We start from the raw sequence: 22,727 nt of genomic DNA, 5'->3' as shown, positions 1-22,727 counted from the left end.
ACCTTTCCACAGCCACTTTGGAGAATCTGCCATGGGATGCTCTTGGGATCTGAATCGCACCCTTATCAAAAAGCCCATTTCCAAATATGCAAACTCAGATGGAAACTGCAAGGGCTTTTAAATTACTGAGTGGCCCTGACTGAGGATGAGGGCAATCAAAATGTCTAGACAAATTAAGCTGCTGCTGGTGTGGGGGAGGGGGGGATAGGCAAAATTAGAGACCTGTGAGAATTTCTTGAAACTCCGAATGGGGCAGGACCCCGCACCTCTTCCATGGATCACAGCTTTCAATTTCCAATGACGGCTAAAAGCAGCCCCAAAGAGCATCCTAAGGACAGGAGGGCGGATGATCCATGTCATAGCAGGCGTGTGTTGGAGTGTGGGTCAGGCTTTCTAGAAATCTTGCTGAAGGGCAAGGAAGAGAGAGGGAAGGAGAGAAACACAATGGGAAGACCAAAGGTGGCTGCAGTCCTCCAGTCTGAGACACTCTGGTAAGAGCCAGTCTTGGGGGGACAACTGAGGCAATTTTGAGGCAGGGAAGGCAACTTCAGGAAACCCAGTGGTGGGTTTGGTGTTCTTAGAGCCATAGGAACAGGGCACTGGTGTGTGGTGTGTGTGTGTGTGTGTGTGTGTGTGTGTGCACACGCGTGCGTGCGCGTCCGTGCGTGTGAGCGGGCGGATTTTCTTCTTTCTCAACATCACAGGTTATGTAAGAGAAAGAGAAACCCCGCTGTGGGAGACCTGGGTTGTAGTACAAGTTATGGCTCTACTTCCCTGTGTGAACCTGAGCAAGTCGCCTGACCTCTCTGGCCTCTTAAGGTTCCTTCTAGTTCTGAGATGCCAGGTTGTGGGCAGGTAATGTGCTCAGACAAGGTAATAAGAAATTTTGAGCTCCCACAGAATACTTGAATAATTGAATGGCTTTTCAGTGAGGCACAAATAAAGTTTAAAAGCCATTGAGCTAGGCAAGAACTACCCTCACTTAGTGCTCAGCCCAGGTTTGCGTCCTCAGCCCAGGTTTGCGTCCTCAGCCCCAGAAGTTCCAGGAGGGGACTAGCGACTTAATTAGTATTATTGTAACAAGTTGTATTTTCAGGCATTTTTCCACACCCTCGAAGCCCTTTTTCATCGATTATTTTACTTTACACATCAATTTATCTCATTGTCTCCAAGAAACCACGCCGTGTATGGAAAAGGTTTCGAGGGAATCTTCATTTCTGGTGAAAGATTACTACGTATTCTGAATACTAGTGTATTCAGACCACAGCAGCTGCAACCCTGCCAAGCGAAAGCCCTAACAGGCTCCTAACAATCTGCTGGGATCTGGGCTGTAGGCAGCCGGGGAGGGGTGGCAAGACACCTGGAAAGCGCACCTGTAGCACTTGCACTCTTTCAGCTGGGAGAGAAACGGCTCCGAAGTGGCTTGATGACACATAAGAGGGGACGCTTCCTCGGCTCTGGTTCCTAGGTTGGAGGCCTGGGAGGGTCAGACCTAAGTGAGTGAGGGGTGAGACTGAAAGCCTGAAATCAAAGTGTTCGCTTGTGCCACACCTTGGGAGGCTTTCTGGTGGTCTGGGTTTCTTGAGTGGCAAGACCTCCTTGTCACCTACTCCACTGACGCTTGTTGACGTTTGGTTCTTGGCAAAGCCTGGAAATGCTACCAGGTTGGGTGGGGGACTGAGAGCATTGGTAGAGGGAAGCATCTCAAGCCCTCAGGCTTCCACGAGGCTGGGGAGTGACAGGGTCCTGAGGTAACGGCCTTAACGGTTCTAGCAGGACAATAGCAGGACAAAGCATTCTCTCATTTGCCGTGACAACTGGGACCTTAGAGATTGGAGATTCTCAGTTTGGTTGCAGTTTTGCCTAGAATGACATGCTCATTAGCAAAGTAGGAGACCATTATTACAGTTCACAGGGTTTCTCCAAAATCTGAGCTGGACAGTCTTCTCCCGACTGAAAATTTCCTCTTCTTACTTCATTTATTCCCTGGTTTTCTATCTTCATACCACAGCCATCATTCTTCCTTCTGTTCCATTTAATGATTTGATATTTCAGATTCCTGCCTGGGTGTCTTTTTCTTCTAATTTGTCTACCTTCAAGGCTGTCTTTTCTGGAGAAGCAAGTCACCCTGCCCCTCCTCCTACAGCCCACTCCCCTGCTGCAAGGGCTCCTATATTCTTGGGAGAAAGGGTGGGGCACGTTCTTGATTTCTATCTGGTTTGTCTGCTTTGACCTGTCCCTGGCTCCCAGCTTAGCTCTTGGTTTCCTTGGAACACAAGAGTGTAAGCAATTTGAGGGTAGGGCATGTTTTCCACTTACTTGGCTTTCCCTTGGCTTCTAGTTATACACCCAGTACTCAATAAAGGTTTTTTTTGGCTAGGTGACTGCTTAATAGTTGGTGTGGTCCTCTGTAAAGATTTTACAACTTTAGTCTTGGAAAATTCATATTAAGGTTTAAATGTGATTTTTTTTTTTTCGGTAGGAACCACATGCAGTAATTCTAATAGCCTGGTAGAAGTCCTGATGAACAGTGCTGTGTATATACATGTGAATCAGTGGTAATGGGCATGTAGCTCGTTGGTATGTAAATGGTGCCTCTAAACTACTGGGGTGGGGGGGAGATGATGTGTTTTACACACCATCCCTTCAATCTTGTGTTAGGTAACTTATAACTATAATAGATTAATAGCTAACATCTATTGAGTGTTTACAGCATGTACTAAGCACTATAGCTGCATAACGTCATTTAATATTTACACCAACCCAATGAAATGGGTACTGTTATCACCATTCTTCATTTTTTAACGAAGAAAACTGAGGCTCGAGAAAATTAAATAACTTGCCGATGCCTTACAATGAAGAGCCGAGCCAAGACTCCACCTAAGGTCAGTAAGACACTAAAGAATCGTCTATGAAGAAAGAATTGTTAAGCAGAGGTAAATATTAGCCCAGAAACTAACCAAATGGTTAAAATGTCCTTATTAGGTCGGGTGACCAACCAACCCAGGACTTTCAACCAACACAGGAGTTTCAATGGTCAAACTGGGACAGTCCCAGGGAAACTGGGATGGTTGGTCACCCTATTATTAGGGGACTATACCATATCATTTGAAAATGCTTCTAAAACTGGAAAACTTAAGAGGCAGATGTAATATGCTGGGCAAAGAGCTAAAATCTCCAATTGAAATACAGCCTATTTAAAAACTTGCAAAGTTGAAATTTGAGGGGCCTTAATTCTCCGATCAGTAAGGTGTAGCAAACTGGAATGGGAGCTTTTGCCATACTCTGTTGTTGTCATTGTTGTTGTAACCTCAAATTTATTTCTGAGATTTTATCCAAAACTACTTCATCAGCTCTATTCTGCCTTCAGCCCCCAAGCACATCAGCCAATGTGATCTGAGCTGCTCTGAATCTGAGTTCCCTTCCAGCTCGGAGAGCCCCAGGAGTCTACCTTTAAGCTTCTGAGCTGGCAACAACTGGTCCCCACACTTAGATGCTCAGAAGATAATAATAGCAAAGATTTCTAATTGTTTTATGTGTGCTAATTCATTTAACCTTCCCTATTGATGTAATATATAACAGTGAAGGGAAAGATGTAGATTCAGAGATCAGGCTTCTGACAAAAAATTGCATAAAAATTATGTGTGCTTCTCTGAATCTTCAAACTAATGATTTCATAAATGTATATTCCTGGACCTGATTTCTGAGGATGTAGCCACTTACATGATGTGATTTGAGGGACAAAACTCTGCTGCCTGCCTGCTGTAGTGCCTAAATTCATAGTCTAAGATCAGTTTTCGGTCCTTGTACCATCTAAAACTCCTATCCCAAAGCGCAGTGGTATTTGGACCACACCATAAGAAATCCTGAATTAGAGATTGCAACCCTTTGTCAACTAATTTGCCATTTGATTTTGAGGATGGCGTACTTTGCTGTAGAGAGGTTTTGGGTTTCCGTGTGGTTAAGTCTGTCATTCTTTGCCTTCGTGATTTTTGCTTTTGGTATCAAGCTTTGAAAGTCCTTCCCTAGCCCGAGTTAATTTAAAATAACTATTTCCTGAGTGCCTAGTGGTCTGACAAAGAATAGGCACTCTTGGATTAAGGCACATTCTCTGTTAAAAACACAAATGCATTTGCAAACTTCACATTCATGCTTTGTATACCTCATGAGAGCCTCAATATGTAAGAAATCGCCTTTTTGCTGAGGCACAGATGTGAATTCCATGTTCTAAGAGGCTTTGGGTAGTGACCGACCCTACTGCTCTACCAGCAGCTACTATATATATTACATATGTGTGTGTTTTATATATATGTATAAAGTATATATATATATATATTGGTATGTACATATATACCAGTAAAATATATATAACATAAAATTTGTTATTTTAACCATTTTTAAGTGTACAATTCAGTAGCATTAGGTATATTCACAGTGGTGCAGTCATCACCATTATCCATTTCCAGGACTTTGTCATCATCCCAAACAGAAACTCTGTACCTGTTAAATAACTCCCTATTCTCCCCTCCCCCACAGTCCCTGGTAACCTCTATTCTACTTTCTGTCTCTATGAATTTGCCTATTCTAGATATTTCGTATAAGTGGAATCATACAATATGTGGCCTTTTGTGTCTGGCTTCATTCACTTAGTGTAATGTTTTCAAGGTCCATCCATGTATCAGTACTTCATTGCTTTTTATGACTGAATCATATTCCATTGTATGGATACACCACATTTTGTTTAATCCATTCATCTGTCCGCAGACACTTGGGTTCTTTCCACCTGTTGGTTCTGGTGAAGAACGCTGCTTTGGACATTGGTATACACGTATCTTTTTGAGTCCCTTCTTTCAGTTCTTTTGGGTCTCTACCTAGGAGTGGAGTTGCCCAGCACCTACTTTTCAACTCAGTGTTTTGGTCCTCTACTCTTAGTCAATCCATTCAAGTGTAGCAATGCCCATGAAATGAGTGAATGTCTACTTCTTTGGGGAGAACACCCCCTCCCTGAGGCAACCGCTAGTGCTAGCGATCACAATGAAAAGAAAGCTAAGAAGTTTAACAAAACAACAGAAATAGTAGAAGTCACATGAGGGAGATGATGTGATTTCAGGATGCTCATGAATTAGGAACTGGCAAAAGTTTTGAGCGTGTCTCTCTAATGAATGGCCAGGGTCTATGGGGGTTTACTACACGAGGGTTTCCTTTTTAAAAGAGTAACGTGTAACAGCTTTGCTTGTCATTAACTACTATGTGTGGATTTGTTTATCAGAATCTTCCCTGGTGCGACAGCTCACTGGGAGTAGGGTTCTATGGGAATGGAACATGGGAAAGCCAAGTTTGGAGAAGAGAAGCAGAGAGACGGGGCCGGGGTCCTTGCAAGGCCTGCTGCAGTGTGGGGCTCTGGGAAGCACGGAGCTCGGGAGGTCTGGATGGAATGCTCGCGCTCGTCAAGAAAGGTGGCAAGGGCTTCCCTGGTGGCGCAGTGGTTGAGAATCTGCCTGCTAATGCAGGGGACACGGGTTCGAGCCCTGGTCCGGGAAGATCCCACATGCCGCGGAGCAACTAGGCCTGTGAGCCACAACTACTGAGCCTGTGCGTCTGGAGCCTGTGCTCCGCAACAAGAGAGGCCGCGATAGTGAGAGGCCCGCGCGCCGCGGTGAAGAGTGGTCCCCACTTGCCACAACTAGAGAAAGCCCTCGCACAGAAACGAAGACCCAACACAGCAAAAATAAATAAATTAATTAATAAACTCCTACCCCCAACATCTAAAAAAAAGAAAGGTGGCAAGAACAGAACACAGATTTCACCTCCTCCGCCTCTGGTTTGTCAGGAATGGACCCATGTGAGCCCACACCTCAGAAAACAACTCTTTCCAGGGTGACCTTATTTTCCCTCCTAGCCTGAAGAGAAGGTTAACAATCCTGCTGATATTTGCACTTCCAGATAAACTAACAAGCTTTCAATTCCAGGTAGAGCTTTGGCTCCTTTCCATAACAGGTCCTGAAGGCCAGGAAGTCTGGGAAAACGGAGATGGATGTGTCTGGCCACGGCTGCAGGGTCTCCAGGTCCCCTGAGTGATGGAGCCCGGCAGAGCATTGCCCACACCTTGTGGGCTGGTTGAGAGGAATAAGGTCGGCCATATCTGCACCTGGTGGTGGCCATTGCATGGTGTTTGCTCATCACGATTCTGCTCCTGCCTGAACTTTCTCCTCTTATGTAAGGCATCCCTCAAGATAACTACGAAGCCATAATCTGCCATGGCTGGCTGCGTTTACATAACAAATTGGTTGGTGTCATGCAATAGTCTCTCTACCCCTGGAGAAGCCAACGTGCTGCGTGGGCCCAAAGCTTCGACCCATTTGGTGGGGCACCTGTGTGCTCAGTGCACTCAAGGGAGAGCATTCCTTGACCACAGGGGTCAAAAAAGATGAAATTTCCCTTTTAGATGAAGAAGGCAATAATGGCCCAGGACATGTGCTGTCCCAATGCTTGCAGTAATGGGACAAGGGTTAGGGCTTCGCTGTGGGGCTGCAGCTTTGGCAGAGCAGGACCCTGTGGGCTAATGGGATCTCTGTGAAGGCCTGAAGGATAGATCCCAGTCTCAAAGCAGGTTTGATGAGGAGTCAGGGCAGGGAAATGGCTTATGAAGCTACCATGTACCATATGGAAATCCAGCTTAGCGAAGGAGTCAGAGCGGTGATAAGACAGGGTCTTGGAGAATAGAAAACAAGCTTTTTCAAATGCTAACCCAGGCAGGAGGGAATCTCCTCTATAGGCAAGTCTAATTCACTTGTACCTTCTAGCTGGAAATCCCTACCCCAAAGTAGCTACTGCTCTTTTGGAAATAGTTTAAGAGGTGTGAGATCCCAGCCAGCATGGAGACTGACTGGGAAGCTTCCCAATGTGCAGACACTAGCCCAGGGGGAAACAAGAGCTAGAAGCATACTTGGTCAGTGATGCCCCAGGCACGCTATCAGCCTTCCTCCCCTGGGAGCCACTTTCCTCAAATAGACCCAGCCTGAAATCAGGCCCGTGCCTGTGGACAAAGCCCCACAGGGACCTTCCCCATCCTTCCTCGAAGGAAGAATTTACTCACGAAACAGCCTTGGGTATTCAACCTACTTCCTCTTGTCTTCTCTTCAGGGGAGATGGAGAGCAGCTGCTCGCAGCTTAGGGTCTGGCCAGGATTCCCGCTCCGAGCTTTCTAGGCCAGTGATTGGCTACAGCTATCCCTGAGGAAGAAGGGGGTGAGAAGTGAGAGGAAGGGAAGTGGTTCCAGCGGCTCCTTCCTGGCTTACACCACACACACACACACACACACACACACACACACACACACACCCCCACACACCCCTCCCTTTTAGCCTCACTCCCAGACTAGGCTGGGCCTGGGCCAGCCTGAGGTCCCTGACTCATATCTCGCGTAGTGCCTTATGTAACAGAGCCAGGTTACTGAGGCATCAAGCTTCTGCTTGCTCAGTGGCAGGCTTCCCTGGGGCCAGGCATTCAGAAGCCTGATGGGGGTCTAAGTAGAGCTCACTACACTTCCAAAGGAACAGCCTGCTGTCCCTAGTGTCAGGCCAGCATCTGCTCAGAGCCAAGTGCCAGGCTGTGAAGGTGATTCCCTCTTGAGCCCCCATACTCAGCAGCAAATGTAACCAGGCAGGCGAGCTGCTGTGGGCTTAGTGTGGTTTAGGGTGTTTTTTGGGGGGCGGGTGGCATCTCCTTCTATCACCTGATGGTACGGTGCTAAAGAGTCAGCGTGGTGCATCTGGAGGGGCCCCAAAACAGGGGTCAGAAGTTCTTCTTCCTTTTGTATCCGCTTGTTGGTTCAGGTACTGTTCTGGAGACTTTGGGGAGAAGGGTTTAGTGGAAGCTGGAGGAACTTTTTAAAGGAAGGCCTAAGCCAATTCCCAATCCATTCTCCACAAAGTCTAAAAGTCCCCAGGCTGGCCTGAATTCACAGTGATACTTAGCTCTCTTCCTAGCCTGTTCAGAAAATTGCATTACTGGTTTGGTGCAACTGAGACCCCAGTGAACTGGGGCTTGCTGAATTCTATGGCGTATTTCCCTAATAAGCTTACTCGAATATCTACATTACAGAGTAGCCCTATCAATCTAATAGTGCATTGGCTCAAAGTTTGTGACTAAACCAATAAGTCCTCTCCTTCTCTTTCCTTGTCTTTGCCCAGCCCGTCACACTGTGTTGCCAGGGGGTAAATGGCTCACAGGTTGAGGGTAGCTGGGGACACTGCTGTCCTGTCTGAGAAAAAGAGGAAGAAACAGGGAGATAAAGTCAAAAAGGTGGCATTGGGAATTGCCAGCATGTATGATTTGTATCCAAATCTCAGACTCATGAATCCTCAGACAAGCTGAAGACCACCATCTCAGGGCTCAGGAGAGCTGGGGACCCCAGGTTCCCTGAATCCAGTGAAAATTGGGGGCAGGGGCTGAGGTGGAGGTGCAGAATTTCCCTTCCTTGAGGCCCCTCCCAGGCCTCCAGCCCTTCACTTCTCCCTGTCTCCTCACCCTTTCAGTTCATAGTCAGTTGCAGTAAAATAAAGAAACAAAGAAAAAAGAATAAGAAAATCCCTGCCCAGTTTTAAGGCAATATACTCTGCCTTCCCCAGGTGCACAGGGAAATGAACGAACTCAGGCCCTGCACTGAGTGACCAAGCACTTCAGTTAATCAATCCATCATTTATCGACCAGGGGACTGCTATTTATCTAGCGCCTACTGCGGATTTATTGAATGTCTACCCCGCTAAGCACTGTAGAGGACACAGAAGGGAGGCAGCAGAGGCACGGGCTGGGCTGCGGGGAGCTGAGAGTGATAGAGCTGCATCCCAAGGCCGGCGGGGAACAAAGCAGTTCCACCGGAGCCAACGCAGGCCACACTGGGGCTTCTGCTCCTTGAGGGAAAGGCCTCGAGCTTGCTGTTCCCTGGATCCGCACGTCCGGAGCTTAGGCGATGCCAAAGCAGACTAGGAAAGGAGAGTCTCTTTCTGGCTGTGGCTTCCAGCAGGGCCTTAAAGAATGGATTGGTTCTGGCCCAGTGGGAAGAGCTGTAGGGCTCCCTAGCTGGGAGCAGGGAGGGGAACCTTGCCAGTCCAGCGGGGCTCATGGGTCAGAACGAGCTGGCTGCAGTGGGGACAGCGAGGAACACTTTCCATTCTTCCTGGGCTGAAACCCAAGAGTCACCCAGCTTCAGGAAGGAGAGGCCTACTCTGGCCCTCCTCTCATGACCCCTCTCTGACTCGGGGCAAGCTGGCCCCTGGTAGCCTCCCCTCAGAGACCTAGCTAGGGCTTGGATAGGTGGAGACCTTCAGGGCCCGGGAGCAGGAAGGCACCTCTCGTGGATGCTTGTGGAAAGCTCATCAGAACCAGGAGCGTTGAGCTTGGGAGTGCAGTTGAGGGTGGGCACCAGAGGAGCCTGGGGGTATGGCTTCACATCTGTGCACCTCTGGCCTCAGTCTCCACCAGGCCCCTTCTAAGGGGGGTGACAGAACCAGGGGCGTGCCAAGGTGCTGCCCTGATAATATATATACCTTTTGCCCAAATCTCTCTGGAAAAACGTCGCTGGAGGCCCCACAGGGTGTCATTTTGGCCTCGCTTATACTTTGGTCAAACGCTTCTTTCCCAGGTGCCCTATAAATGAAGGTCCTGGGGTTGGGCTGAGGAAGGGGGGACGCCTCAAGCGGACGGGAAAGGAGAGGGAGCTGGAGTAGCAAAAAGGAACCGGCCTCAGATCATCCGGGGAAGGAGGATGCTGCTTATGGTCAGCACCTTACTTTCTGGGGCCCTCTCCCCGAGCTAGTGTCCTGGGCATCCACGCCCACACCCTTTCCCATCAGTGCTCTGGAGAATTCACATTTACGTTCATGAACAGATTCAGTCAACAACAAATATTGCAACAACAAATTCTTGCATGCCTTCCATGTAACAGGCTCACCGTTAGGCACTGGGAATAGAGTGGGAAACTCACAAAAGGCATGGTCACAGCCATCATGGGATAGTCAGTAGAGTGGGGGAGATGAAGATTAACCCGAATAGCCACGCTAATGAAAGTATAATTACAAATTTGTGCCAAGGGGGAAAAGGAATAAGCTTCTCTCAGAGAGTATAACAAAGGATCAGACAAGGCTTCCTGAGGAGGTGATATTGAGCTAAAGAAATGAATCTCTATTGCTGAAATTCTAATCATCAGACCCAAGTCAAAGGAGATATGTTTAGACAGAGGCTTTCTCAGGAACCCCTGAAGTCATAACATTAGGTAGCTGCTCACACTCTTGGAAATATTTCTAGGCCATGAGTGGCCAGCAGGTCCAAAAGAGGAGGACTGACAGCATTCTGACAAGAGGAAGAGATGAGTTTGAAGCCCACGGGGCAGCTAGTACTTAACGTCATCCTTCGCTAAAAATAGTCCATGACAGTATGGAAATGCGTAAAGGCTGGCCCTGGGGACCAGTGATAAAGTGGGTATAGCATATGGGGAGGAAAATTTGCTTTTGTAAATTATTTACTGTAAAGAAAAAGAATGGGGAGGGTCATCTGGGTTTTCTTTTCCCTTTGCGGGCCTCCTTCTGAGTTATGAATGCTTCTCATTGTACAGAGGCAGTGGGGCACAGAGCTTCAGGCTGCACTCCTTTCTGGGGCCTGGGGTGTAAATTTTCTGGGCTGCAAATGTCAGATAATTTGTCCAGGCTGAAAAACAGCCTGAATGCAGAACGGAAGAGAGGCTTGTTTAGCCAACGGGCTAAAGCCTGGGACTTCAGGGAGCTGTGTGGCCAGGCTAAAGAAACTAAGATGATTGATCAGAGAGGAACGTTAAGGGTGGGCCTGAGGCTTGTGGAGAGAGAGAAGAGAGGTTGATCTTCAAATATAAGAAAAGTTACAACTCAGAGATGGTGACTAGCTGTTTCCAAACCACACTAGGAACAGAACAAGAGGAAATAGGCCTCTACTGTAGCGTGAAGAATTGCGATTAGATATCAGAAAGAACTTCCTGCCTACCAGCATTCAGAGAAGCTAGACAAAATTACCAAGGACTGTTATATTACAAATATGGGGAAGGTGGTAACAATAGCAGTAAAGAACTGGATAAAAGTGTGAGAGGGCTGGTTATAAGGACCATGGACAGAAGGGGATAGACAGGTGGGGAAAGCAAAGGAGTCAGAAGTAGGTGCTTATAAGGAAAAGGAAAGTGCCTGTGTGAGAGATGAAAGTGTTTTTAGGAAGACACTTTCGTAATAGAAATGTGTATGAAATTTCCATTGGAGAACAGTCATGAAAGCTAGCATATACTCTCCTAGGACTGGAATCCTGTGGGGGAATTGGACTAAGGAGCTGTGAGGTCCCCTCCGCACCCTTCAGCCTTATCTCCTGGCCAAATTAGCTTCAAGGGGACACCCATCCTCCACAGGCTAACAACTTGGGGGAGCATCTCAGTGTGGGGGCCATTGGGATAAGGCTGCCCACCCCAGGTGCATGGGGAAGAGGAGGGTTTCTCCTTCCACACACAAATGAAAATCAGACACAGGGGAGAAAGTGGCAGCCAACAAGCCAGGCAGGATCCCCGCGGCAGGAAATTTACAATCTAGTGGTGGAGACAGACATCAAATAATAATTACACAAATAACCATATCATTACAATTGATCATAATGAAGAAAAGGTGCAGGAAGCCGTGAGAACACAGGCTAAGGGGACTTCCCCCAGGATTAGAAAATCTGCAAAAAGAAAAGTCACCTTGTTAAAACCTTGGGCACTGCTTGTGTCCCTCTGTGAGGGATTCTTGCCCCAGATCAGCAGCAAGGAAAGTCAAAATGAACCCAGTCACTGCTAATACCCTAAGATGTGGATTTTGAAGTTCCTCTGGCTCGCTGGGGCCCTCAGATAGGAGCAAACCCCCGAGGAAATTTTCTCATTGCCAAGATCAAGCAGCCATGATTTAGGCAGTGATTCTCTAAGGGCCGTAGTAGCCTATCAGCTGAAAATCGGGATCAGAAAGGCTTTGAAGAGCTCATCACCTGCCAGATGAACAGGATGATGGTCAGTGAAGAGAAAAAAGAACTAATGTGCGGAAAATTACACTCGAAACTGGCCCCCCGAAATGACCACGTCTCCAAAATGCTGTATCTTCAGTCTCCTATTCAAACGTGGGAGGCTTTGCTGGTATATTCTAGTATTGGCTGCAAGGTGTGCCCAGGGCTGTAGAGACCGGGGGAGCAAGGATGGTAGAGGGGCAGGGCTCCCGCTCTGCTTTCCCCGGTTCCTCTCCCAGGGAGGTGGGAGGTGCTGGCCCTTGTGGGGAGCTGGGTTGGGCTTCTTCACCCTTGAAAGTTCCTGGAGGAGCCGCTGAGGAGTAGAGAAGGACATTAGCCACTGTGTGCTCCTGAAGAGTCTGATAAGACTACCACTGACAGACTCTGTGACTTTGGCAAGTGACTTCTCTGGACCTCAGTTTCCTCGTGTAGAAAATGGTGGAAGTGTGGTTGGGAAGGTTAAGTGAGAGGACGTTCCCAGGAAGCACTCTACTAAAGGGAAGCCTTCGTTATCATTAGGCAAGTCATATGTGGAACCAGAAGAAAACCTCTTCAGACTTGCCTCATCTCCCTCTCTCACCAGTCCCCTCACCGACCCCTCCCCTTGCTCTGTCAATCACGCACCCCATCCTGCCCAAAGCCAGCTAACACCTGCAACCCAGTCTGGCAAGCGTTCTCCCTTGTCAAGGCTTGCTCTCTGAACCCTCTTCATTCACACTCAGGTGTAAATGACTGAGAAGGCTTCTGGTCTTCCTCCTGTTGGGGGGACGAGCTGCTGGGAGCTTTGAAATTTTTAACAGATCAAAACCTACAGAAGCACCGGGGCACCCTACTGGCATTGCTGGCAAATAGAGAAGGATTTCAGAGGGCAGTGGAGCTGGGGACTGCCTCTTCAAGACCTCGAGCTTCCCCCTCCCAAGGGTTGGTGGCTGCCACATGCATCTTAGCCGGTGACACAAAAGCTCAGAACTGGTAGAGCTTCCGCAGCCATTCGGTCTGACGCCCATCCCTTACAGATGAGGAAACTGAGGCCCAGGGATGGGTGGGTACCTGCCACAAAGCAAACAGCCAGTTAGTGACCAGCTGAAAAAAGAAACCATGTCTCCTGATTCTCTTGATCCAATGGCCTCATGACTTCTTGTCTCTAGACGGCTGTGGACATCCCATCCCAGTAGGTACACAGCACCTCCATGCCAGGAGACCAGCTTTGGGTCTACCTGATGCCCAAAACGGTGTTTTTTAATTTGACTTCATTTAACGGGATTGACCAGTGGTTTGGGTGTTACGGAGCCCCAGCCCTGGAATCTTGCTTCTGCCACAGTCATGCAAGGGGGACAGAAAGGCCTGCTGTTCGGGTTGGAAAAGAAATCAGTTGCTGAAACATTGGTCTTTTTGAAAGTTCCAACCACAGGGGCTGGCTGGCAGAGCCGACGTCTGGGCTCCCCCGGAGGCTCCGGCCCTCCCCTTCAGTCTGGGAGTTAGTTTAGGAAGCTGGCCCGGCCTCCGCAGAAGATCTGGAGGGCAGCGCTCGCCCCAGGAGCTCCAGCCTTCCCTCAGAGCCTGGGAGCCCCCCGAAGGCACTCGGGGCCGGGAACTTCCTCCCGCCTCCACAGCTGAGCCAGCCCAGGCTGGCCCCAAGGCTCCTGAGCACTTTTTCTCCTGAGCCCGGGAAAGAGTTTCCAGTTGCTCCCGCCTAACCGGGCAGCTACAGGGGGAGAGCTAGAGAGCGAGAGGGAGGCACAGAGAGAGAGAAAGAGAGAGAGGGACAGGAGCCAACCCCAGCCAGGCAATCAAGGTTGCCCTGGGCAACAGTGAGATGAAGGGGGAAAGGCTGGAGGAGCCCCAGCTCGTGGAAGACCCCCAGCTTGTAGAGGACCCTGAACTCGTGGAGGAGGCACAGTTCCTGGAGGAGCTACAGCTCGAGGTGGTGGAAAGTGGGTCAGATTTGGATCCAGAAGATCTGGGTTCGAATCCCGATTTTGCCACCAATCTGATGCTTGAGCTTGAGTAAGTAACTCCCTGCCCTTCTGTGGGCTGCTTTCCCTACTTAAAAAATGGGGGAGGGGGGAGACAAGGTGGTCTCTAGGGTCTCTTCCAATTCAGATATTCTGGAAGGCTACACCTCTAAAATCTTGTGTGTAGATGGGATGCATGGACAGTTGAATATGTCATTGAACCCCTGAATGTTAGAATGGTGGGAGTGACAAAGAGGGGGTTCATATGAGCCAAAAAAGGAAGGAGAAGATGGTAAATGTGTAGGGTCGTGACTCCAAGAGAGGGTCTAGGCTGAATAGAACGTTAGGGTCCATTTTCAAAACTCAAGGACGATGGTCTCGGAATGAGTTAGTAAGGAGAACCAGGGTGTTTGGGGGTGCGGTCAGTGTGTAGTTGCCAATGAGCCCTCCACCGAATGTCTCCCAGTGGCGCCTTCACCCCCACAGCTCAGGTCCTCAATCCAGAATGCGTTTCTTGAGTTCTTCATGTGTGTCTTTGCGGAAATTCTCATTCGAATTAGGGGGATTTTCAGGTCTTGGATGTTCACATCCAGACCTAAAAGACTGCCTAAGGAGAAAGACTAGAATTTGACGGCTGCTATGTAGAGCTACTCTCCCCCCAACTAGTGCACAGATGAGCTACCAGAAACCAATCTGCTTGGTGAATGTTGGTGGTGTTTGGTACATTTCACTGCATTCAGATTCCTTCATAGTGGGTCATCTCTCCCTGGGTTATATGGTGAGGGTCCAGAGCCACAGTAGGTGCCATTTCACTAACCAGAGAGCTCTCAAGAGGCTTGAGAGCTCGGGGCTCCCTACATGGTAGGAACCGCCCCCACCTGTCCTGACACCTGCCCACTGCCCTAGCGCCCTCACCCTCAACACCACACCCTCTTGCTTCCTCGCCGCTAGCCCTCCTTCTTCTTGGCTCAGTTTGTTCAACAATCACTTCTTGCCCCTCAGTTAATCAGTCATAGATTCCTATGGTTGCAAGGGATCTTAGAATTCCCGCAGGGAATGGTGCTGCACTATATAGAGCCCTATGGTCCTCCTTAGTGCCTTAGGGACTGCTGAAAGGAAAGAAGAAGGGAGAAAGGGAGGAGAGAGTTGGGGGCAGGAGAGGAGAGGCCAGGGAGAAGGTGAATTTGAGGGAGGAAAGGAGAAGAGGAGAGAGTTTAGAGGGGGACGGAAAGAGAGACGGGAGGTTGATTGTGCCACCGCCCTCACCAAATAGAGGTTACACTTCCAAATAAACAAGGTCACGAAGAAGAATGTGCATGTGTCTTTTAAAGTTGGAGGGCTTTGGGTCCTCACCTGGCTTAATTTTCCTCACCAGAGGATTTTCGAGCTGGGCTGCCCTGAACTACAAGGCATTTCCTGGTGGGTGGTGGAAGTTAGGGGGCTCTGGGAGCCTGGGGAGCCGAGCGGGCGGAACTCCCTGCCTCAGCCCCGCCTCCCTCAGAGCAGTTCTGCTCGTCTGAAGACTTTGTATCCAGGGACCCTGAGAGCGTCCAGGTCAGATTGGGGGAGATGGGGATGGGGAATGACTATCTGTTTAACGACAACAACAAAGGCCGTAAGCCACTGAAGGGCCTTGACTCCCCAGCCCAAACAAGAATGTCTTGTAAAGCATCCCCAGGGGGTGGACACACAGCTTCAGCTTGAAGGCATCTACCCACAAGCTGCTTCCCTTGCAGGTCAGCCCTGATTGTTAGACAGTCCTGTGTTTAGCCAACATTGGCACAATCTTTCTGGCCTGCAGAATGCTTTAGCCCCAGTGCTCATGTTCTTGCTGCGGACCTCCTTTGTCTCCTGACCACCCGGGGAGCAGGCTCAGAGGCGGGTCGCTGGCTTCCCAGGGAAGCCGGTGTTCCCAGCTAAGGGCACCACGTGCTCCGAGCTTCCCAGCCGGAGGTTGCTGGGGCCCATGTGAGCGCTGGGCTGGACAGGCAGGCGACTGATGTGGGCTTAGGGCACTCCAGCCAAAGCAGCCCCTGGGGCCAAGGCTGAGGAAGTCCACTCCACAGAGGGCACTGTCCGAGTTAAGTGAGGTCTAGTGAGGAATTCTCAGCAGGGGAAATAGCTCGAGGGAAGGAGCACTTGACCGAGAATAAGGGCCCTGTGTTCTGCTGCAAACTCCAGCCTTGGCTGGGGCTGGCACCTGAAAGGAGGAAAATAATAAGAGCCAGGTCTCTAACCCTGAGAGGAAGGCGTGAGGGAGGCATCCCGGCCATTCGGCCCTCTAAAGCCCTGCTGGCTTTACATCGCAGGAGGAAATAAAGCCTTGCTTGTTGGCGGTGGGGACCATCTGCGTGCACTATACAGAGAGCACTGTTCCCCCAAGTGCGGTAAACATATGCTGGTGGTGTGCAAGATGATGTTAGGTGGTACGTGGACTAACTTTGTTCTTCTATTTTTACAGCTGTTTATTTATTTAACATGTATGAGGGGGGAGTGTGTACACTGCATGATTTCCAAAATATTTCTGAGGTGGAGGCATTTTTAACAAGTTAATCTGCTTTAAGTTATTTTAGAGACAGTAGTAAATAAATTACCATACTGGTGGTCCTCAAACATGGCCCAGATCTTGAGAGTGGTAGGCAAATTATTGGATTTGGGGCCATCCTACCACGCTGTGTTAGCAGAGCGGGGAATAGGAGCCACGCAGTATGATTTGACATCGTCTTGTCCACGTACACCTAGCTTGAAGGCCCCCTCTGACAGCCTGATTCCAAGTGTAAGAACACCCTGCTATTTTTATATCTCTGGTGTCCTGCTCTGCCCCGTGACACTCAACACTCCAGATCAGCAGCAGGCCTTTCCCTGGCTCCAGGGCATGGTCTCTACCATGCTCGGGCGCACACGGGGACACAGCACTGAGAAGTTGTCCTCACCAGCTTCCACTGACTACTTCTCAGCATTGTTCATGGACATATTCAGCTCCAACCTGAGGAGTATATCCAGGAAGCAAGTCAAAGAGGTTCCAATCTCTCTCTGAACGCACAAAGCCACAGTAGAAGGACAGGAAATATGTCCCTGCGGCAATTTCGCATGAACCGGTGCCGATTTCCGGACAGGTTCGGGCAAGATTCGGTGGGAAATTTGTATAAAATCAGACTGTACAAGAGGGTTCCCACTTCTGCCAGGAATTTGTGATGGGCTCTGTGTAAATAAGCTTGGGCCACTTCCTCCTTCCATTGCCCTGAGATAGGGAACATGATTATTAGTCCTGCTTCCTCCCAGGGCTCACCTCGCGGATTGCGAGGTGAGCCCTGGAAGGAAGTGGAAAGGTGATAAAGGTTTTGGTAAAGGTACAATCCTGCTTTCCACCTGGATTGTACCTCAGGAGCCTTGAATGTCTTTCCTTTGTGGTCCCTGGAACTGTCTTTAGCCAAAGGCTCAAGGAGAGACAGCTGATCTTCCAACACCTCTAAGAAAGGAAATACCACAATGTCCTTTGGTCATACACTCCAGTGTTTGACAACCTCTGCTCTCTGAGACTGTTCCTCCTACATTCTGTCCCCCTGCTTTCAGATATACCCCCTTAATATGATTAAATGGTAGTTATTATGTCCTTTGTCAGCTCTCTTTTCCAAATTAGCAAAATCTGTTAAAAAAATACTTCAAACCAGCTTGTATTTCTCCATCCCTTAGACAGTCTCCAAATTCTCCACCAGAAACTTAATTCTGTCCTCCTCAACAGCTGAGAGTATAGCAGGCACGTCTCTGCCCTTAGCCAATCGCCCCAATCTCTCCTTTGACCAGTGACACACATTTGCAAGAATGCAGGTTAGGAAAGGAGCAAAATTAACCGGACCTCGGAGGACCCAATCACCTGCCCTAACCCCCGGAGCTGGCTGTCCCACGGGAGACTGGAACAGTGTAGGGTTTCATTAGTGGCCAATGGCCATAGCATAGAGAAGAAAGATGACCTCAGAGTTCCTACATGCTTCTTCCTTATTTAGAGCATCCAGGATCATGCTTTTTCCTTAATGATACTAAATTGTGTGCTTATAATTCATTGCAACCTCTGTCTTTTGCTGCCCTACCCACATAGCCCCATTCTCGTATCTGGGTAGAGTCATATTTTGATTATTCTTATATTCATTATCCACATCGGGGATTATCCATAGAAGTCACTGAATCCCAGGTTGCCAGCACATCCCCCCCGCCCTTGAGCTGCTCTCTGGGCGTTCAGGCATGCAGGGTCACTTTGACACCAGTCCAAGTCAAGCATAAATAAAGAAGATTCTTGCAAAAATAAATTATCTGCTCACACACAGATTCCAAACACAATCATAGTTGAATTTTACGTGGCTGAGTTAACATTGGACCTGTGGCATAGATGATCGAAAATAAAAGTTACACAAAAAAATCATGTATAGCTAGCTTTCGAACTGCACTATGGGTCTAGTTTTTTTTTTTTTTTTTCAGTAGTTCTGCCTTCCTAATTATTTGGACCCATATGAACGTGAGCTTGCACCCCTGGAGTATACAGAAACTAGGAGGAGAACCTGGGTGTAGGGGGAAGCTAAGCTGAGACCAAGCGTTGCCACAGGCATTTCACAAAGTGGAAAAGCCACCAGAAATACTTGAGAGTTGGCTTTCAGAAATCTTCTCTGTGTGTCTTTGGAATGTGTCATATAGTTGTTTAAGCCATGGATTTGTCCAGGAAGGTCTAAGGGGCCTGCCTACCAGTACCTAGTTTGACTTGGGGAGGCACAGGGCCAGGGAGTTCACAGGAAATCATCGTTCCCTTCTCCCTCTTCTCCATAGCCTGATGGCTGTTGCACTGTGCCTAGTCTGGTCACCTGACCTGTGCAAGTCTGAAGGAGGTGGTGCAATTCATCTGAGGAAAATCACGTCTGAGACAGGAAGGGGCATGGCAGCCTCTTCAGCCAAGGATTTATGTATCTGTCACAGGAGGGAAGTGTGAGCTGAGAAATGACTCCCAGAAGTGCTAGAATTGGAAGAGGCAGCACTGCTGCCTTTCACAGTCAGTAGTGGATTCATGCGGAATCCGGGCTACCTCAGGAGGCCAGCATCCTGGCCCTTCCTCCCTTCCTCGAGTCCATCCTCCCTTGCTCCTCTGTGGCTCCGCACACACTTAAGAAAACAGAGCAGAGCTGGCCAGGTGCATCCCGCCGGGCGCCAAGCTGTAGGTGAAGGAAGGAGGCTTGTTGCTGCTTTTTGCCTGGCAGTTAGAGGCCAAGGGGATGGACCCCAGACCCTTGAGCCAGTCACAGCAGCTTGCAGTGGATGCCACGTTGCCATGACGGGCATTGTGGCAACCTGGTGGATGGGGGTTCCTCAGGTCCCTGCAGCCCACAGAGGCCAGGGGGCTCTATCTAGACTTAATTCTTTGCAGTCTCTGTGAATTGATTTTTGCATTTTTGCCTGCCGGGCGCATTTTGGCTATGGGCCCTCTGCTGAGCCTGGGACTGCATCTTTGCTCCACGTCCCTTCCCCTGCAGCGTGGCTGCCAGGATTGCTCCCTTGGCAATGTCATTAGGTTTCCGTGGTGTCTCTGGGGAATATAAGCTGGGCAGCAGGGCTCCATCTTTCGGGCTCTAGTTGTCCAGATGACTTCTAGCCTCTCCAGTGCCAAGGGACCCCAGCTGCAAAGTCCAATCCGGTGTCTTTGGGAGCACCCACTCCACTCAGGTCTGTTCCCAGCACCAACGGAAACGGACTCCTGGCCTCCACGTGCAGCTCTTTGTGTGTTCCTTTCCTATTCTTTGTCTCCAGGGAAGGGGCTTGGCCAAGGGAGCAGATTCCCCGCCATGACAAAGAACTAGTGACTCAAATATCATATATTAATGCATATATGTGGAATCTGAAAAAACTGGTATAGACGATCTTATTTACAAAGCAGAAATAGAGACACAGACGTAGAGAGAACAAACGTATGGATACCAAGGGGGAAGGGGGGTGGGTGTGATGAATTGGGAGATTGGGATTGACATATATACACTATTCATACTATGTATAAGATAGATAATTAATGAGAACATACACAGGGAACTCTACTCAGTGCTCTGTGGTGACCTAAATGGGAAGGAAATCCAAAAAAGAGGGGATATATGTGTACGTATAGCTGATTCACTTTGCTGTACGGTAGAAACTAACACAACATTGTAAAGCAACTATACTCCAATAAAAATTTAAAAAATAAAGAACTAAATAAGCAAAAAAAAAAGAAAGAAAGAAAGAAAGAAAAAAAAAAAAAAACTAGTGACTGTTGTCATGCTCCTCTTCTCAGGAAGCAAGGGGTGGGCCATGCCAGGCCTTGAAGCCCAGTAGGGAGCGTGGTGCATGACGCTCCTGGCTCCAGATCTCATCCCTCCTCACCAGCACATGGTCCCTACGTTATGTGGGAGGCGATGAGTCTGAATTCTGGGGAAATGCCTCTGTCTGGAGAGGTGATTTTATCTCTCTTGTTGTAAACCTAATTGCCAAATCTGAAACATTGTCAGCCTGGATAGAGGAAGCAGGCACATTCTACAGAAAATGGCAAACTGGGTAGAAGTTGGTTTTGACTCTCTCTTTTCTCCCCCTTTCTCCTTTCTAGCACAGGTTCCCTCAAACTACCCCCAGCTGCTTAGGGCTCTCAGCTACAGGGTGATGGATAACTCGTGTTCCAGAACTTCCCTGATCACCCTGCCTCTTAACCATGCCCCTGGGGGAGGCTTACTTTCTGCTACTGCTAATATGGTACAGTGAATCCAGCCAAGGTGTAAACAGCTGGTAGTAACTGAATGTGCTTCCCCTGCCCAAGTCACAATTCTATTTAGACCTAGACCTTTGATGGAAGTGAAGTGAGAACTGCAGGCTCAGCTGGGGGCTAGCAGAGCTGACCTTTTTGGGCAAGGTTCCTCTGACCTTTAGCCCCTTAAATCATACCAAGCAGAGGCAGCTACCCTCTCTCCGTCTATGTGCAAAGCCATCCCAGGGGATGCGGTTGACTTTAGCAGAGGCGACTGGGAGAGTCCTGGCTGTGCCCTGCCCCCATCCCCACAGAAGCCCATACACAGGGGTAAGGCTCCAGCTGAGCCTAAATTCGGCCTTGGCCTCTGCCCTCCCCCCACCAGCCAGGCAGGCACTTTTGGATGATGCTGGGAAGAAACTGGAAATCCTCGCTCGTGTGTGTGTGTGTGTGTGTGTGTGTGTGTGTGTGTGTGTGTGTACCTAACTCAGTTGACTTTTTAAATATCTGAGAAAGCAAGAGTGAGGCAATTACTTGTAATAGCAAAACCATTCTCGTTTGAAGGGAGGAGCTCTAACCACTTACAGAGCAAGGGTTACAGTCCTTCCAAGGGGTCTGTTGCAAAGCTATTTTTGGCTCATTTGCTCTTCTTTCCTCCTTGAGTTCTGTTCCTCCCCAGGCCCCTCAGGAGCCCCCCTCCCTACCTCCTTCCTGGTGTCTGTGCGCACACAGGCTTATGCAGGGGAAGTAACCTCCAGCCAAGTGATTCTCTCATCCAACACATTTTCCGAGATGGTCTCACTGCTCCTTTCCAGGAGAGCAGGGACAAAGACTGTCTGGGCCCGTGTAACGACCTCTTCCCCTCCGCCCAAGCACACCGGAATTCCAAATGCTCTCGTTTCCTTCGAGCGCAAATGGCTTTTGCTGCTGATCCTCTGCTCTGGGTTACCCATTTCCTGCTCAGCCCTGGCACAGCAAACGTGTCTCTGTAGCAGCTACCTCAGGGTAATTTGAGAAGGAGCTCTAGGCCACCACATGTGCAAAAGGAATCAGGGTAAGACACATGTGGAATAAGAATCTCCACAGAGAGAAAGATGCTGGGCTTTTGCAAACGGCCTGAATAATGTAGAAATACCAGCGCCGGATGTTTCTCGGATGCCAGCATCATTTAGTCTAAGGTGATTTTTTTTTATTATTATTATTATTATTATTATATCCTCCCAGTTACAGCGACTCAAACAAAATCCCTGACACTGTTCCATCTGCCTTAGGGAGTCAGCAACAACCCCATGTCCTGGCTGTGTGAAAGTCTTGGACACACATACCCCTATCTGGCCTGGAACCCTCAGCCTGTACCTGCAGTATCTGATAGGTTTCTGCCTAGTCAGTCAGCTGTGCCCTGTCGCTGAGCCTGTTCGGGTGGGGAGGGTGGGAAAATGGAGCAAGCGCTCCAGGAGGGAGCCTAGTGTTTGCCCGCCTCCCAACTCCCTAGCTCTCTCTCCTTGTTCTATGTCTCAGGCTTCTGGACTCCAATCCTGACCAGGCCCAACACCCCCTGCCCGGAATGCTGGGTCCCCAGTTGTGCTTGCCCCCATGTCCACCACCCCTCCTCTGCTCAGGCCCCCGGGCTGGTGGCAGATTTCTGTCTGCCTGGCCACTGAGCCCATCGAAAGACGTCTGGTCAGTTCCTTCTGGCCTTTTCCTCCTCCCCCGCCAGGGATGCTCATGGACTGGAAGGGGCTACGCCGGCAGACTCCCCCTGGGGAGCAAGTCCTTCCCCCTCAAAGCAAACTAAGAAAGCAGGATCCCTGCTCTCGTTCATTTGGTCCCATCCTTTGTTTTACCATTTCTAGACCCATGTTTTTCCGTAGACCTTCCAGCACTGTTTCACAAAACTGCAGCCCCATTCTAGGGTAACCTGAGAATGCTGCCTGGGACCCTAGACAAAGCTGCTGAGTAAGCAAGGAGTTGCCCCCAGCTCTGTC

At 49.2% G+C, this 22,727-nt stretch overlaps 1 protein-coding gene across 5 annotated transcripts in view; it reads left to right on the top strand.

Moving 5' to 3' along the window:
- TSC22D3 (TSC22 domain family member 3) overlaps window positions 1-22,727 on the top strand; it is a 59,239-nt gene that overhangs the window by 1,978 nt on the left and 34,534 nt on the right. The window lies entirely within an intron of this gene.

Source organism: Physeter macrocephalus, chromosome 21 (genome assembly GCF_002837175.3).
Source record: "Physeter macrocephalus isolate SW-GA chromosome 21, ASM283717v5, whole genome shotgun sequence".
In the NCBI taxonomy this organism is placed as follows: domain Eukaryota; kingdom Metazoa; phylum Chordata; class Mammalia; order Artiodactyla; family Physeteridae; genus Physeter; species Physeter macrocephalus.
This window is presented reverse-complemented; position numbering and strand designations above follow the sequence as displayed.